The following is a 17,725-nucleotide window of genomic DNA, read 5'->3' as shown; positions in this document are numbered from 1 at the left end:
CTTGTAATGGTCTCTCTGAGTCAGTTGGTTTCCCTGGTAACCCTGAACTCATAAACGCTTCAAACCTAGGCCTCTGATTGGACATTGGCGAAAACCTTCTAGAGACTTCCATAACCTGGAGGACCTGGTTGAAAACCAGGAACAAACTCATAAATATTCAAATAGAATCATGAATTAAACATGAGAACACCATATAAAAGGCGGCGCAGCACAGCACTCTGGATCAGTCTGTGGGGTCTAGCTGCGGACGAAGAGCTCCCGCTTTGTGAAGAGCTCCTGCTTTGCGAAGAGCTCCCGCTTTGCGAAGAGCTCCTGCCTGGCCTAGAGCCAGCTCCTGTTTACTGAAAGAGCTTTTAGGGCAATAAGTAGGCCGGAGGCAAGGCGGTCAGGTGGCGAACTGGCCTCGCCTTAGTGGCGAGGTACTGCGTACCTGATTGCCGAACCCAGGGCCTGCTTCCCGGCGGCTTGGTGGCTAAGAGGCCTCTGTGGAACGGCAGTCGGGAGTCGAACTGGCCTGCCTTGGCAGGTACTGTGTGCTTGGCTGCTTAACCCAGAGGCCGCCATCTTGCCTTCTCGTAGCAGCACCACCGCTCTCTCCGCCATCGCTCTTCCGTGACATCATCAAAACCTGATTGGACACCTGGACACGACTACCGTACCTGATTGGATAACTGGACACAACCGCGACACCTGATTGGACCACTACTTCTGGACACGTAATATCCCTACAATCCCAGGGCACGGCATGGGTTACTATCACTAGCAACTAGAACTCTTTCAGACAATTCAAGCCCAATTAAGGGACTTAAAAGAATTGCAGCTCAGGCCATGGCTCTACAGGGCCAAGAAAGGGCTACGCATTGCCCTAACCCTGGAGCCAAAGTTGCTCGCTCCAGCTGCACACTCGTTTAATAAGTTCCATAGTTAAAGTTTAGCTAGTTAAATGTTAATTGTGTTTGCAAGTCATTGGGTAGAGGTTTAACCTCCCAACTTTCTTTTTCCTTGTTTCCAAATCTCGATTCCTCTTACCTACCCTTGTTCTCCAAACCCCACTGGGAAGCTCTTCATATACTTACCCAGCTGGGAGGAGATCTTGACAGGCTGGACCTCAAGGTTTCTGGTAGGGTGGCTTAGCTAACCACCCAGAGTTTAAAGGGAAAAGACAATTTAGCTTCCCCTTGCTCAGAGAAAAGAAAGTCATTTCAACCCCTCGAAGTCTCTAGGCTCTCTTTAACCATCTCCTCTTACCTCTCTGTCCAAAAAGAAAGCCCATATAGGTTCTCTACATGGATTCCCTGTTACTAGTCGGTGTAAGTGTTTGCTTAGTATAATAGTAACAATAAGATTTGGTTACCGTTGGTATTTTTTATGGTTCAAATGTTACCATGAATTGTTGTATGTGTTTGTTTTATATGTTATGTTGTATGTTCGCATGTTGGTGTTTTTGTTGATAAACATAGTTGTGGTTTAACCTACCTTCCTCTTCTTGCCTCACCCCTTCCTCCTCCAGGCAGACTAGCCTCCTGCCTGCCAGGGAATAGAGCATTCTCCAGCCTCCCCAGCTGCGGCCCTGAGCCAGCTCGTGGTCCGCAGGGCCCCCTGCCGGAGGTGGGTGGGGTTGGCCTGCAGAGGGGCGGGGCGGCCTTCACTCGTCGCCGGGTCTCCACCGTCCCCTCCTTACCCTCGTCCAAGGCCCCTTGAGGATCTGAACGGTACGCTGGTGCGGGGTTAGTGCGGCCTTACCTCACGACTCTGCCCACACCGACAAATGCATCTAAAAATTTGCTATGGTTAATATCCTCATTAAAAAATTGAAATGTTTTAAACTATTGCTTTAAAAAAGTGCTGTATGATAATTTTCAAGACACTTTGGCACTGTAATTACATACTGTGGAATTTCACAGTAATCTACATTTTAAAAATGTCCTTTCTGTTGTGCTTTCCAAATTAATATTTTGTGATTCAAATAATTAAATTACAATATCCAGAAAACATGCATCTGCATTTGAGGGTTTGTGAAATAATTATATATATTTTACAGGTTTTGCATTTCTAGAAATGACAACAAGATCATTTCTGGAAGGTGACACAGAAGCTAATTTCTAATGAGTATATTCAGTGATTCAGATTTAATAAAGATCACAGTTTGGACCTTAACATACTAGTCACAGCACTTGAAAATTAAATCACACAGAGGGCAGCCACATCCTTTGCTACTGAAAGTTATTTAGGCGTTATCTACCAAAATGGATCAGCACATTCCAGAGAATTATTGAGGAACTATTATTAAATCAGTCCCTTTAATCTTTCTACCTAGCATTGCTTTATTTATTCTGTTTGGGCAGAGAATGCGGAACAAAATATTTATTCTCATTTAAGTATTTACTAATCTAAGAATTCAAATGTATCACTCCAGCATCACCATGTATGGGGATCTGCACAATTCACTCCACAGTTACCACTAATCAGAGTTAATTATCTGATATGTGGAAGCCCCATATCAGATGCATCTTATTCACTGTCATATTAGGTAGAAGTATAACTCAAGTGATGTCCCTAACCATACTTCCATCCATACACAAATCTCCAGCTCAGGAGTGGGCAATAATTTTCACAGAAGGGCCACTCGAAGGATTTTACTGTTGGTTGCTGGCTGGCTCTGGGCCTCTGGAAGTGGGTGGGGCTGGAAGCTACAGAAACAAAGAATGTGTGAGTGTGAAAGAGAAACACCTGAGCCATTCATGTTTGAATGGATGTCAGAGTGCTACAGACATGAATTGTACAACACTTTAAAAGAAATGTGTTGCTGGTCTCTAACTTCATAAACAGATAATGGGCCACGTGGTCCAGAAATTCAGCAGATTGTCATGACTCATCTATGAGAGCTGCATTTAGCCCTTCTGGTTGTACGGGGAAAGCATCAAAAAGGAAAATTCTGCGTGAGGGCTCAGGAGAAATTAAACTACAAAATACAGTTGCCATGAGAACTTGCTTTTCCTAGCTGCTCATCTTTGGATCAAGAGATTTTTTTTTCTGCTCATCTTATTACCCATTTCAAAGGCTTAATACTGCAGCTATTCCACACACTGAGCTCTCATTCTCAGGGAAGATTCTATGTAGCTGGCTGCCGAAAAAGATCAAAACACAATTTTGCATTTACCTCACAGGATTCCTTAATATTTTGGTCAAATTCTTACTGGATTTTGACTTAAAGGAACTCTGGAAACCTGTAAGAAGAGGAAAGAGAGACATTCATACGGCATATTTTTCCAAATATTAAAGAGATTGCAATGTGGGAGATAATGTTCAGTAGTAAACAATTTTAAAAAATGTCAAAAAAATTCTGATGGGTACATAAACATTTCAGGCAGATCATCCCCGTTAATTTGATTTCAACCTAATTATTCATATTCGTGGTTTAAGTACCATTTAGTACTCTTCCATGACCCTTTATTTTTTGAACACGGAACCTGAAATCATTCCATATGGTTTACGAAACTCCCCGTCATCTTAGGAGTATTGTAACACAACCGTGGCAGGCACTTTTGCACATGGCATGTTCTTAATGAACAAATGACACACCTTTGGTTTCTTTAGTAGGAAAATTAATGACTAGGTATTTCTCCTTGCGACACGACACATCTATCACAAAATAACTGAAAATTTCAGTGTAACATGAGGAGTTTCCTCAGTTAAAAGAGAAATTATGCCATTCATTGAACAATATCTACTAGTTCAGCTACCAGCAAAGCAGAGAGAGAATTTTTATTCCCTAGACCATCTTCTTGATTAATAATAATGAAAAATGACCTGTGCCATAGAAACCAATTTGCTCTGTTTTGACCTTAAACATCTTGATGGTTATTTGCACACTGCATTGTTTATTTTAATTCAAATATGCAAAGGTTCATTTAATATTAATTAAATCAATCTCATTATAAATGATTGGTGCCATCTGCATCCTTTAGACAATGTAAACTAGATGAGAGTTAAATGGATCATCATGGGCAAATTATGGGTATATGGCTACAAGGTATTTTTCTGTTTTGCAATTTTTGGGAACAGTATGGGAGAGAACATGATCTTTTAATAGAATGTTGACTGAAACTTCTAATTATGAGGAATATATATTTAGTTCATAAACAAATAAATATGGCCCTTTTCTAATAAAACTGTAAGGAGCACAAACATTTTTTAGGTGCATACATGGTTGGAAGAGTGATTTATTATATTTCTATATGCAAACTAGTAATAATCACTCTCCCATAATGTTGGAAGCAGAAGAGAAAAAAATGACTATCTATTCTATTACAAACATAGGCTGTCTTCCTGCTCTTCCTGCTCAGTTCAGTGGTGGGAGAATTCTTCATCTAAGCACAGCTTCACTGAGGTGAGTGAATTTCCATTTAGAATCTTAAGACTGAAGAAACCTTTAAAGGTCATCTAATCCAGTCCTCAGGACTTACATCAGGATTCAATATTAGTTGGGTCATCCCTAATTTCCTCTTATTATCCAATGATGCAGATTCCGCAACCACACTAGACAATTGGTTCCAATGATTTTCCACCCTAGGAGCTAGGGATTTTTTCTTAATGTTCAACCTAAACTGCTCTTACTGTAATTTAAGCCCATTACTTCTTGTCGTATCCTCAGAGGTAAAGGAGAACAGTTTTTTTATCTTTTCTCCTTGTAACAATATTATATGTACTTTAATTGTTATCATGTACTCTCTCAGTCTCCTTTTCTCCAGACTAAACAATCCCATTTTTTTCTTCACAGGTCATCTTTTGCAGACCTTAAACAATTTTTCTTGTTGTTCTTTGGACTCTCTCAATTTATGCACAATTGTCCTTAAATATGGCATAATATTTCAGCTGAAGCCTAATCCATATGGAAGAGAGTGAAAGAATTAATATGTGCATAGATATCTGCCTGCACAGTTACCTAGGTATTTTAGGTACTTATATTTCCGCCATTACCATAAGATCTCAATAAGTCATTGCTGAACCCATTTATCCTACATCTATATGAAGCAGAGATGTACTATTGTCACCTTTCTGTGGCTGGAGAAAGTGAGACAGAAAGTGACTTGTCCTAAGTCTCATAGGAAGTCTGTAGCAGAGCACAGACTTCTAACCACTAAGATAAACCTTCCTCTCATTGTATGATTGAAACCATAAGTCATAGATCTCCTTACACTCTGGATTTTAACATGAGTAAGTATTTCCCAGAAGGTTTTCACATTTGCTAAATCTGGCTCATGAGACTGAAGACATTAGTTCAGTGAAGGACTTATGCATGTAAGTAACACCAGTGAAATTAAAGGGACTACGCATGCTTAGAATTAAGTCTATGTTTGTGTACCTTGGTGGACTAAGAGCCAAATAATTTTTATTAGCTATTTGCGGATTCCTTCCTGAGCTCACAGAAAATCAAACATTCACATAGAAACATACCTCCTATTTTCATCCTTTACATGTTTCTTATATCATATCTTCCATTTTTCCTACAATCTCTGAATTTATGATGATTCATGTAATTGTACATTATTTAGAAATTTTACTCCTGAAATATATGATAGAAGAAAACAATTGCAGGGAATATAATTTGCTTAGTGAGAAAAGGGCCCTCAATATTATCCCACTGATGACTTCTTGCAACTCTGGCAATTCAATTATGTTTAGTCTGCCAATTGATTTTACTTTACTTTAAGGTATTGCTTGATTTGTCTGAAAAAAAAATCCTTTACTCTCACTTAATGCACATATCATATTCTCTTCTTGACTCAGATTGTCACATGTATTCTACACATGTGCTAAAAATAATCTTCTACCGATGCTTACCATTTGATACAGGCACATCCAGTAGAGAACAGAATTGCACCACATGTTGTGGAGAAATTTTAGATTAGATATGAATTGAATTCATCTACAAATCCCAGCCTGCACAGAAGCTTTGCTCAGCCTCTCAATGATTTTGACAAGCAAAACTCAAATTTAGGCTCACATACGTGTCAGGGCATTGAGTTAGAGCAGCCCAAGGCACTTATATCTGATGGTGGCCACATCATTCTCTTGTGTACTATTAGCAATGAAACTGGCTTGCTTTAGTCACATTAGCCCAATGAGCCTTTAACTCAGGGGAACTTTTATCTTTACAGGCTGCTTCTGAAGAGCCTATAAAGTTTCAATAAGATGCCAGGAGTTGGAGCAGTTCTTGGAAAGTTATATTAATTTATAATTTATATCAGTAAATCCTAATCTTCAACTACGCATGAGGAACCTTTTTCCTTCGATGATTATGACTTTGGTAAATTCTGAACGACCAGTTTTTGTGTTTAATTATAATTTGGATTTTTTTCCTACTTTTTTATATCATAGATACATCTTTCATTTTCTCTTCAGCACCTTGACTTTTGGATGAATGATTTATAAATAATGGCCCCATCCCCCCACTTTTATGCACACATTCCTGTTATTTCATGAAATGACAGTCCAGTAGCTGCAAAGCTCTTTGTTAAAGTTAACTCTGCAAGTTGCACTGATGGAGACAATCATCTTCAAATCATTTGCTCTTGCTAGGACCATTACAATTGAAGGAAAGATGTGCCAGCCTCCCACTGTTAGCAGGCACTTCCAATTCATGGGTGGTGTGGAAATGATTTATGAACAACAGTTCATGAATGTTTGTGACAAGAACTGCAACAAGGGATTGTCCACTCACTCTATACACAAAGAACAGCCAACGGTTGGTTTGTTTACACAAGGACAAGACATTGTATATTCAGTTATTTAATCAAGGGATTATTTATTCACAACAATTATTATGAATAGAAACTATACTAAAAATGACTGTAGGAGAAAATGTCATAAGAAAAATAAAAATGAATTTTCTATCAGCAACAAAAAAGCAGCAGCAGTACCTATTAAAAGTAGGGTTTCCAAACATCTTGGGGTAGGAGAGTCACGGTATGTAATGTGTTTATAGCCAGGAACAGAAAATTCATTTATTGTGGCACCTTGATCTCTGTGCTGCAGCATCTGAGCTGGATCCCCAGCTACACAGAATACAAATGTACACCAGATGCAACATCTGATCAGCATTAAAGAAACCATCGCCCAGGGCTCATTACTATTACAGATTGAATCTCTCTGCTCCAGCACTCTCTGGTCCAGCAACTTCCATGGTCTGGCATGATTTTAATTAATCAGATGTCCACTTATCATAGGTACGGCCAAGTTTCCCATGGTCCCATGAAGTATTTTTTAAAGTCACCAGACCTTCCTCTCACTGTTCTGCTCTGTTATTTCCTGTTAATCTGTTCCTAAATGTCTTCTAAGAGCTCAGTAAGCAGTGCAAGTGTGGGTAACGCTGTTAGTGTTGACCTCCTATGGCCTGGCACAAATGAAACTTTATTAATATGTTTAAACAAAATGACAAAGATACTGTCATTTTTGCCTGTCCAGATGGGCTTGTTAGTATGATGTGAATAGATAAGAACAGTTAAAGCATCACTGTGCATGTGTGAGTATAATATGCAAGAATATTCTTTCAGACTGTCTCAACTCCTGTCTCAAGTGAGGGCAAGCAACCAGCTGGGAGAGGCAAGTGCATATTGGGAGAAAGGTATAAAATGCTTAAAGGCTAAAGAAATGCCTGTTCCTGACCATAGCACAAACTCACTCCATAAGCCTCCCCTGGGATACAAAAGAGGTGGGATAAAGATTCCAGACTCATGAACCCCCAAAACATACATGCTCAAATTATAAGGGGTAGAACAGAGGGCATGCATATCAGACACAATGGTGTCTGCAAAGTGGAGAGCAGAATGAGACACTGGGAGACAAGCCTCTGTGGCATCAGAGTTATGAAAATGCTTGCTCGAAACTAAACATCCCCATTACCTGCACTTGGGTCTTCTGGTCTACTGCAGCCAGAGAGTGCCTTACCTCCAGCAGGAGGGTCTCAAATGTGGATTTGTCCACACCAAACTGGTTTCCCATGGAGCAGTACCTGTTGGGGATGGCGAGCTTCCAGAGAGCAACTGAGACCCACTTCTCCATGGGGATGGTGGGCCACAGCCAGGTTCCCTGTCTCTGGAGGGAAGGGGTGAGACAGATGCAGAGCTCCAGGAAAGTATCCTTCGATAAGTGGAAGTTCTGGAGCAACTGCTGATCATCCCAGTGCTCCATAAGAAGAAGGTCCCACCAGTCAGACCTAGTGTGGTGACTCCAGACCCACCTGTGCCCTGGGCAGAGAGGGTGCAGTTGGGACCATGCAGCCATAATGGCAAGTTCCTCAAAGCTGGTGTCTGGCTCATCCTCCCAGAGGAAGAGGAGATCAGCCAAAAACACATGGAGCAGGTCCTGAAGCAAACGTGGGCTGCTCTGGCACCAGGGCTAGCTGGAAAACACTGTGTCTCTCAGCAAGCACTGAAGTCCTGCTCTAGCAGCTGTGCTGTTCCTCATGGAGGTAGGCATATCTTAGCATGGTCAGGTAACGGGCATCTAGGGGTGGTAGGAATCTTTAAGGGCACATCTCACTGAGGCTTCCAGAAGGAATTGTGGGCCATGCGAACCTGTCTGATGGTGTTCTGGGTGGCTGTTCTGTCAGGAAAGCAGACAGGTAGTCTGGTCACTCATTGTTGACTGAGTGGATCGAAAGAGCTATCCACTTTGCAGTCTGGCTGCAATCTGTTGACAGAAGTTTTGTTAGACAATATCTTCTGACGAAAACTTCTGTCGACAGCTCGCTCTAATCTAGACATAAACTTTATGTCTAATGATCTGAATAATGGAGAGCCAATCAGATCAATGTACAATGTGCTATACATTGCAAGCTCCAGCTTCATAGTCTGAGTTACCAACAAGTAAAGAATCAGGGACATGTTTACAGGAGGAGCTCCTCTTCAACTCAGTCTCAGAACAACTGTAGTTTTGCCAACTCTTTCAATGCATGAAATCAAAACAAAAAGCAGTCAAGTAGCACTTTAAAGACTAGCAAAATAGTTTATTAGGTGAGCTTTCGTGGGACAGACCCACTTCTTCAGACCATATCCAGACCAGAACAGACTCAATATTTAAGACACAGAGAACCAAAAACAGTAAGCAAGGAGGACAAATCAGAAAAAGATAATCAAGGTGAGCAAATCAGAGAGTGGAGGGGTGGTGGGGAAGGTCAAGAATTAGATTGAGCCAGGTATGCACACGAGCCCCTATAGTGACTCAGAAAGTTCACATCACGATTTAAACAATGTGTTAATGTTCCGAATTTGAATATAAATGTCAGTTCGTCCGCTTCCCTTTCTACAAAGGAGTGATAATTTCTTTTCAGTAACACACATACCTTGAGGTCATTGACAGAATGGCCCATTCCATTAAAATGTTGACTAACTGGTTTGTGGATCTGGAGCGTTTTGATGTCTGTTTTGTGCCTGTTGACCCTTTGTCTAAGGGAGTTAGATGTCTGTCCAATATACAAAGCATCTGGGCATTGTTGGCACATGATGGCATATATGATGTAAGTAGAGGAGCATGAGAAAGTGCCCGTGATTCTGTGAGTAACCTGGTTAGGTCCAGTGATGGTATTTCCAGAGAAGATATGTGGAGAAAGCTGGCAGCGGGCTTTGTTGCAGGGAAAGGTTCCAGGACTGGTGTTCCTGGGGTATAGACTGTGGCTGTTAGTAAGGATCCTCATGAGGTTGGGAGGTTGTTTGTAGGAGAGAACAGGCATGTCACCCAGGGCCTTCTGGAGTGTAGTATCCTGATTAAGAATAGGTTGTAGGTCTTTAATAAGTCATTGCAGTGGTCTGAGTTGGGGGCTGTAAGTGATGACCAGTGGTGTTCTGTTCTTGGCTTTTTTGGGCTGATCTTGGAGTAGCTGGTTTCCGGGTATGTATCTGGCCCTGTCGATTTTTTTTTTACTTCTCCTGGTGGGTAATTCAGGTTTATGAATATTTGGTAAAGTTCTTGTGTTTTTGGTCTCTGTCAGTTGGATCAGAGCAAATGCGATTATACCTAAGAGCTTGACTGTAAACAATGGATCTAGTCACGTGTGCAGGATGGAAACTAGAAGGGTGTAGATAAGTATAGCGATCAGTAGGTTTTCAGTACAGTGTGGTACTGATCAGGCCATCCTTGATAAGTACTGTAGTGTCCAGGAAATGTATCTCTTGCATGTTGTAATCGAGGCATAAGCTGATGGTGGGGTGTAGATTGTTGAAGTCTCTGTGGAATTCTTCTAGAGCCTCTGTACCATGGGTCCAAATCATAAAGATGTCATCAAAGTATCTTAAGTAGAGGAGTGGTAATAGGGGACGAGAGCTGAGGAATCGTTGTTCCAGGTCAGCCATAAATATATTAGCATATTGTGGGGCCATGCGGGTGCCCATAGCAGTTCCACTAATCTGGAGGTATAAATTGTCCCCAAAATGGAAATGATTGTGTGTGAGAACAAAGTAACAGAGGTCAGACACCAGATCGGCTGTGGTGGCATCAGGGATGGTGTTCCTGATTGCTTGTAATCCGTCTTTATGTGGAATATTAGTGTACAGAGCCTCTACATCCATTGTTGCAAGGATGGCGTTATCAGGAACTTTTCCGATGTTTTGTAATTTCCTCAGGAAGTCGGTAGTATCTCGGATATAGCTGGGAGCATTTGTGGCATAAGATTTGAGGAGGGAGTCCACGTAACTGGATAGTCTAGTGGTAAGGGTGCCAATACCTGAAATGATAGGGCGTCCAGGGTTTCCAGGTTTGTGGATTTTGGGAAGTAAATAGAATAATCCAGGGTGCGGCTCAGATGGTGTGTCTGAGTGAATGAGGTCCTGAGTAGCAGCAGGGAGTTCCTTCAGTAGTTGTTGTAATTTCCTTTGGAATTCCAAAGTGGGATCAGCGGAGAGAGGTCTGTAAAATGTGGTGTTGGACATGATATGTGGTGATTTTCTCTAATCCCTTGATCTTGGAGTCAAGTGACCAGGAGCTGATAGGGAATAGCCAGCATGGATTTGCAAAGAACAAATCATGTCAAACCAACCTGATAGCTTTCTTTGATAGGATAACAAGCCTTGTGGATAAGGGAGAAGTGGTGGATGTGGCATACCTAGAATTTAGTAAGGCATTTGATACAATCTTACATGATATTCTTATAAATAAACTAGGCAAATACAATTTAGATGGGGTTACTATAAGGTGGGTGCAAAACTGGCTGGATAACTCTACTCAGACATTAGTTATTAATGGTTCTCAATCCTGCTGGAAAGGTATAACAAGTGGGATTCCACAGGGGTCTGTATTGGGACCAGTTCGGTTCAATATCTTCATCAACAATATTTAGATATTGGCATAGACAGTATGCTTATTAAGGTTGAAGATGATACCAAGCTAGGAGGGGTTGCAACTGCTTTGGAGGATAGGGTCAAAATTCAAAATGATCTGGACAAATTGGAGAAATGGTCTGAAGTAAACAGGATGAAGTTTAATAAAGACAAATGCAAAGTCTTCCACTTAGGAAGGAACAATCAGTTTCACACATACAGAATGGGAAGCAACTGTCTAGGAAAGGGTATGGCAGAAAGGGATCTAGGGGTTATAGTGGACCACAAGTTAAATATGAGTCAACAGTGTGATGCTGTTGCAAAAAAAAGCAAACATGATTCTGGGATGCATAAACAGGTGTGTTGTGAACAAGACAAGAGAAGTCATTCTTCCACTCTACTCTGTGCTGGTTAGTCCTCAGTTGGAGCATTTTGTCCAGTTCTAGGCGCCACATTTCAAGAAAGATGTGGAGAAATTGGAAAGGGTCCAGAAAATAGCAACAAGAATGATCAAAGGTTTAGAGAACATGACTTATGAAGAAAGGTTGAAAGAATTGGGCTTGTTTAGTTTGGAAAAAAAGAAGATTAAGGGGGCACATGATAGTGGTTTTCAGGTATCTAAAAGAGTGTCATAAGGAGGAGGGAGAAAACTCGTCCTTCTTGGCCTCTGAGGATAGAACAAGAAGCACTGGGCTTAAACTGCAGCAAGGGAGGTTTAGGTTGGACATTAGGAAAAAGTTCCTAACTGTCAGGCTGGTCAAACACTGGAACAAATTGCCTTGGGAGGTTGTGGAATCTCCATCACTGGAGATATTTAAGAACAGGTTAGATAAGTGTCTATCAGGGATGGTCTAGACAGTACTTGGTCCTGCCATGAGGGCAGGGGACTGGACTTGATGACCTCTCAAGGTCCCTTCCAGTCCTAGCATTCTATGAGTCTATGATTCTCTCCATTTTATTCATTTTTAAGTGCATATCTTGTGCTCTTGGTTTCAGAGAAAAGCTGGAAAAGGTGAACCCTAGAGACTTAAATAAAACACTCAACAGAAGGAATTTAATAAGCAGTTCAACATTTATTATTCTGAGAATCTCTTCGTTTTTAAAATAATCTTATGATTTGGCATTGGCAATAGAGAAATCAGAAGATAATTGTGACACGGGAAAGCCCCTCACATTCTTTTCCTGTATGAATGAATTCAAACATATATTGTACCACTCTGTTAATTTAAAAATGATATTGTAATATACCATATGTTAATACAGTTAATTTTAAAGTAATATATCCTATATATAGTAATTTGTTTTCACAATTAGTTTTGCATTTTAAAAGAGAGACCTATGGGCTAGATTCATGTGTACACTTGGGTGCCTTGTGTTTTACCCATGCCACAGAACTGCAAACATCTCTGAACCAGACAGTTAAACTGGGTATATTGCTCCTTTACAATGGGAAAAGTAGTCCATATATTTTTATGTAATTCTAGGAAGAACATGTGTAAAACACTCAATGTGCATTCTATTGTTTGAGGTGAAGCTACATTTTGGTTACATTGTGACATCTTATACTATCTCCTTAAAAATCAAACCTACATTGGACAAGAAACATTAGGAGGCATGCTACAGATGGAGAAGCATACCCATCCCAAAACAAACCTACCAAATATTATACAGATAGCATAAATGGATTAGTAGTCTTCAAAATATAGAAAGTTTTTTCTCCATGATAAGGTGAATATGCAGTTGTCTCACCCAAAGAAACTGAAAGGAAGCTATGTAGTCTGTTTTACATAATAAAATATTTTCCCCCTAGTTATGGATTTACTTCACTCTCTCCAATTTACATATGTCTGTTTCTTAGTAACTATATAGGATGTAAATAAAAAGCAGTCAAGTAGCACTTTAAAGACTAGCAAAATAGTTTATTAGGTGAGCTTTCATGGGACAGACCCACGTCTTCAGACCATATCCAGACCAGAATAGACTCAATATTTAAGGCACAGAGAACCAAAAACAGTAAGCAAGGAGGACAAATCAGAAAAAGATAATCAAGGTGAGCAAATCAGAGAGTGGAGGGGTGGGGGGGAAGATCAAGAATTAGATTGAGTTAAGTATGCAGATGAGCCCCTATAGTGACTCAGAAAGTTCACATCACGATTTAAACCATGTGTTAATGTTCTGAATTTGAATATAAATGTTAATTCGTCCACTTCCCTTTCTACAAAGGAGCGATAATTTCTTTTCAGTAACACACACACCTTGAGATCATTGACAGAATGGCCAATTCCATTAAAATGTTGACTAACTGGTTTGTGGATCTGGAATGTTTTGATGTCTGTTTTGTGCCCATTGACCCTTTGTCTAAGGGAGTTAGAAGTCTGTCAAATATATATATATAGGATGTACATTTTTGATATCTTGTTTGGCTGATGGCAAAGCTAGTCTGAATGTGAGGATTCACATAATCTATGCATGGTTCCCTCTTGATAACTCTATGACAAATATATATGTAACTCTATTATGACTGGTTTCAACAGTGAGAATTCCAAGTTCTTTGCAAGCCATCAAACCCTTTCTTCATTTTAAAACCCTGTTTCAGGGATCAGAAATATTTAATTTTTCTGTAAAGGAGAGTAAAACAAACCCTGCCTCCCCTGCCCTAACAAAAGTTGACAATAAAGAGCGAAATATATACATAAAGTGCGTATTGACACATTTCCTACGTCCTTCCTTCAACCACACATTACAAGGCCTTACAAATTATTAAGGTTCTTGATCACACAATAACTGTTATATATTTCTGTTCACATTTGGGGAATCACAACCAATTCCTGAAAATTCAGTATGGAAATACAATTGAAGTCAAACAGCATATTATGAAAACAAAAAGCAGTCAAGTAGCACTTTAAAGACTTTTTGGTTTGATAGTGTATAGACTAGCACGGCTTCCTCTCTGTTACTATTCGGCATATTATGGTTATTCTGGAAGTAATATCTTTATATTAATTATTATTAACATTATAGTAGCACTTAGAATCTAGAAATGAGCCCTCATTTCAACAGACACTGTATCAACACACTGTAAGGAACAGAACTGCCTGATTATTGGAAGAGACAATATAGATTGTAAGGGGTGAGGGAAAGGAAGCATTATCTCCTTTTAAAGACATGATCTGCGTCTACACGTGCACGCTACTTCGAAGTAGCGGCACCAACTTCGAAATAGCGCCCGTCGCGTCTACACGCGTCGGGCGCTATTTCGAAGTTAACTTCGACGTTAGGCGGCGAGACGTCGAAGTCGCTAACCTCATGAGGAGATAGGAATAGCGCCCTACTTCGACGTTCAACGTCGAAGTAGGGACAGTGTAGATGATCCGCGTCCCGCAACGTCGAAATTGCCGGGTCCTCCATGGCGGCCATCAGCTGGGGGGTTGAGAGATGCTCTCTCTCCAGCCCCTGCGGGGCTCTATGGTCACCGTGGGCAGCAGCCCTTAGCCCAGGGCTTCTGGCTGCTTCTGCGGCAGCTGGGGATCTATGCTGCAGGCACAGGGTCTGCAACGAGTTGTCAGCTCTGTGGATCTTGTGTTGTTTAGTGCAACTGTGTCTGGGAGGGGCCCTTTAAGGGAGCGGCTTGCTGTTGAGTCCGCCCTGTGACCCTGCCTGCAGCTGTGCCTGGCATCCCTATTTCAATGTGTGCTACTTTGACGTGTAGACGTTCCCTCGCTGCGCCTATTTCGATGTTGGGCTGAGCAACGTCGAAGTTGAACATCGACGTTGCTGGCCCTGGAGGACGTGTAGACGTTATTCATCGAAATAGACTATTTCGATGTTGGCTGCACGTGTAGACGTAGCCATGGAGTTTAAGTAAATCAGGCCTGCTCATGGAAGGGATGGAAAGGGGGCAAATGCCCCAGCCTTGTGATTTTAGAGGACCCAGTGCTCCCAGATGCTGCCACCACCATCACCACCACCTCATCAGCAGCAGCTGTTAGAGCCCCCTGCTCTTTAAATAGCTGCAGGAGGTATGTGCACAAAAGGCTGGGTGGGCAAGGCTAATCCCCAGTCTCATCTTTTCTGCCCAAGACTCTGCCCCTTCCATGGGCCCAGAATCAGGCCCTTCACTGCACCTGGTGAAGTCTGTCGTCAGCCCTGAATAAAATTAAATAACATGTCTGAGATCACATAAGAAGTCTGTGGCAGGGCTGGGAATTGAAATTAGAACTCTTGGGTTCCAGGCTTATGCCTCCCCCCCCAGAAAGTGGCCCTTCCTTTATGCCTGACAGGATGGGAGGACAATGCAGAGTGGAAACGAGAAAAGGAAGAAAGGAAACTAAAAGATGATGTGGATGATTGCAGGGATTGGAAGAGGAAATACAATGGTACAGTAACGTTTCAATTTTTTCAATAATAATTTACCATTCAGTAATTTGACAATTTTTCTTTTAGTAACTCTCTTCTTTTAGTTAACATTTATTTTACATTTCAGTAAGGTAATTACCTGAGGGTTCTTCTGCTGTAAGCTTGGTAACAGCCATATCCTTGGCTAATAAACTCCTTTGCCTTCAGCCTCACTGGCTATTCAATCCAAGATATGGTTATTACCTTGTGAGCAGGAAGCACCCTCAGGTTACCATTCTAGAAATAGGGAGAAAAATTTTGTCGGATCATAATATGCACAGAGACGTCTCCATAATCAAAAGGATAGAGAAGTCTGAGACGATATATTTAAAGTTCCATTTCTCCCTTGAATCAAAATGCAGAATTGGAAACATTTCTTCATGCTGTTCAGCTTCTTTCCAAACAGCACAAAGTAACCCACTTACTGTCTATTCCCTAAGCTCTTATTTAAAATAATCAAATGTATGAACTTATGATCACAGAAAACCTCCAATACAGTTTTACAGTACATCAATGAGCAAAACCAGGATTTTTTTTTTAAATTAGGGTAAGAGACTTTGAGTGGTTACATGAAATCTGTGAGCATGAGTATGACTGCATCAGCAGGAATTCAGGTCTCTGGGGTATGCAGAAGATAGATATATAATCATGAATGAGATTTCCATTTAAAATGACATCTCATTTTCATATTCACATGTGAGCAAATGTGTATTGAATAAAGAATGCATAAAGATATTCAGACACATTAAGAAGGTAGTTCTACAGTTGTACATGATGTTAAAAAAAACTCCTGGATTCACCTCCTAATGGTTAAACACTTACCAACATCCTAAAGGCAAAGCTGACCACACACACACATGCACACACAGTTTTCTACTCTCTCCCGGCTTCATCCTGAAAAGAATGAACATTTACATCATTTAGACATATTTATTCTATTCCAAAGACTTTAGAAGAACTCAGTCTAAAACTCCAAAGCAGCATTTTAATTTAAAGATGGCAAGCAATGTTTCTATTTTCCTTGAAATCAAAGATGAGTGGCAGGTTTATGATTTTGTAGCAGTTTCCATAAAGTGACCTGCATTAAGTCTTTACATAAACTAAAGTTGTGAGCACAGGCAAATTGCATGCACAGCTTTTTTTTTTTTTTCAGGAACAACTTCTCAGTGCAAAACCTGCTGCTCACCCAAAAGTAAGTGGGTGTTCTTTATGCAGGTTAGTAAAGGTATTTGTTATTAAAGATAAGAAAGGAAAAATGACATCTCCACCCTCTAGAATGCATGGGTAAAGCCCATCATCTTTCTCTTCAAGAGGATGGATCATATTGTCCCAGCTTCCTTTAGAAGAATCAGACTTGGACAGCAGCAGCTGAGGCTGCTGAAGGAGTAGACCTTCCATACCTGCCAAGCATCCTCTTCCATGCTTTTCTGTGATTTATTTGTTGTCCACTATCATTTGTCTGCCATCATTACAGGAAAGGGCTGTTTTCTCTGATGCATTTGCACAGTAGCTGGCACAGTCAGGTCAGAATTTTGCCTGGGGCCACTAGGTGCTAACAGAATACAAATGATAAGTACATGTTGAACCTCTCTAATCTGGCACCCTTTGGACCTGACAGGTTCAGGACAAGAGAATTTGAAGGACCATAGGAGGTCAATATTGTCTAGCAGCATTACCATCACTTCCACTGCTTACTGGGCTCTTAGAAACAAACTTCATGGGATCACGTGGAAACTTGGCCACACCCATGACAAGAGGTCGTTCGGGTAACTAAAACCATGCTGCGTTACAGACGTTGCTGGGTGAGAGTGTTCTGGATTAGAAAGGTTCAATTTTTAATAGGCAGTAACTGAACTTCTCCATTTGTGGAGTAATATGACTCTTTAGAGTATCACTGAATTGATTGTCGTGTTCTTCTCATAGAAGTATTAATAGGCCTCATCAACAAGCAATTAAGTGAAACAACAAGAAAATATTCTGAAATAATTATCGGATTTACCCATCTGTTAATAACA

Source organism: Carettochelys insculpta, chromosome 3 (assembly GCF_033958435.1).
Source record: "Carettochelys insculpta isolate YL-2023 chromosome 3, ASM3395843v1, whole genome shotgun sequence".
NCBI classification, from domain to species: Eukaryota; Metazoa; Chordata; order Testudines; family Carettochelyidae; genus Carettochelys; species Carettochelys insculpta.
Note: the sequence above shows the minus strand (reverse complement) of the source record.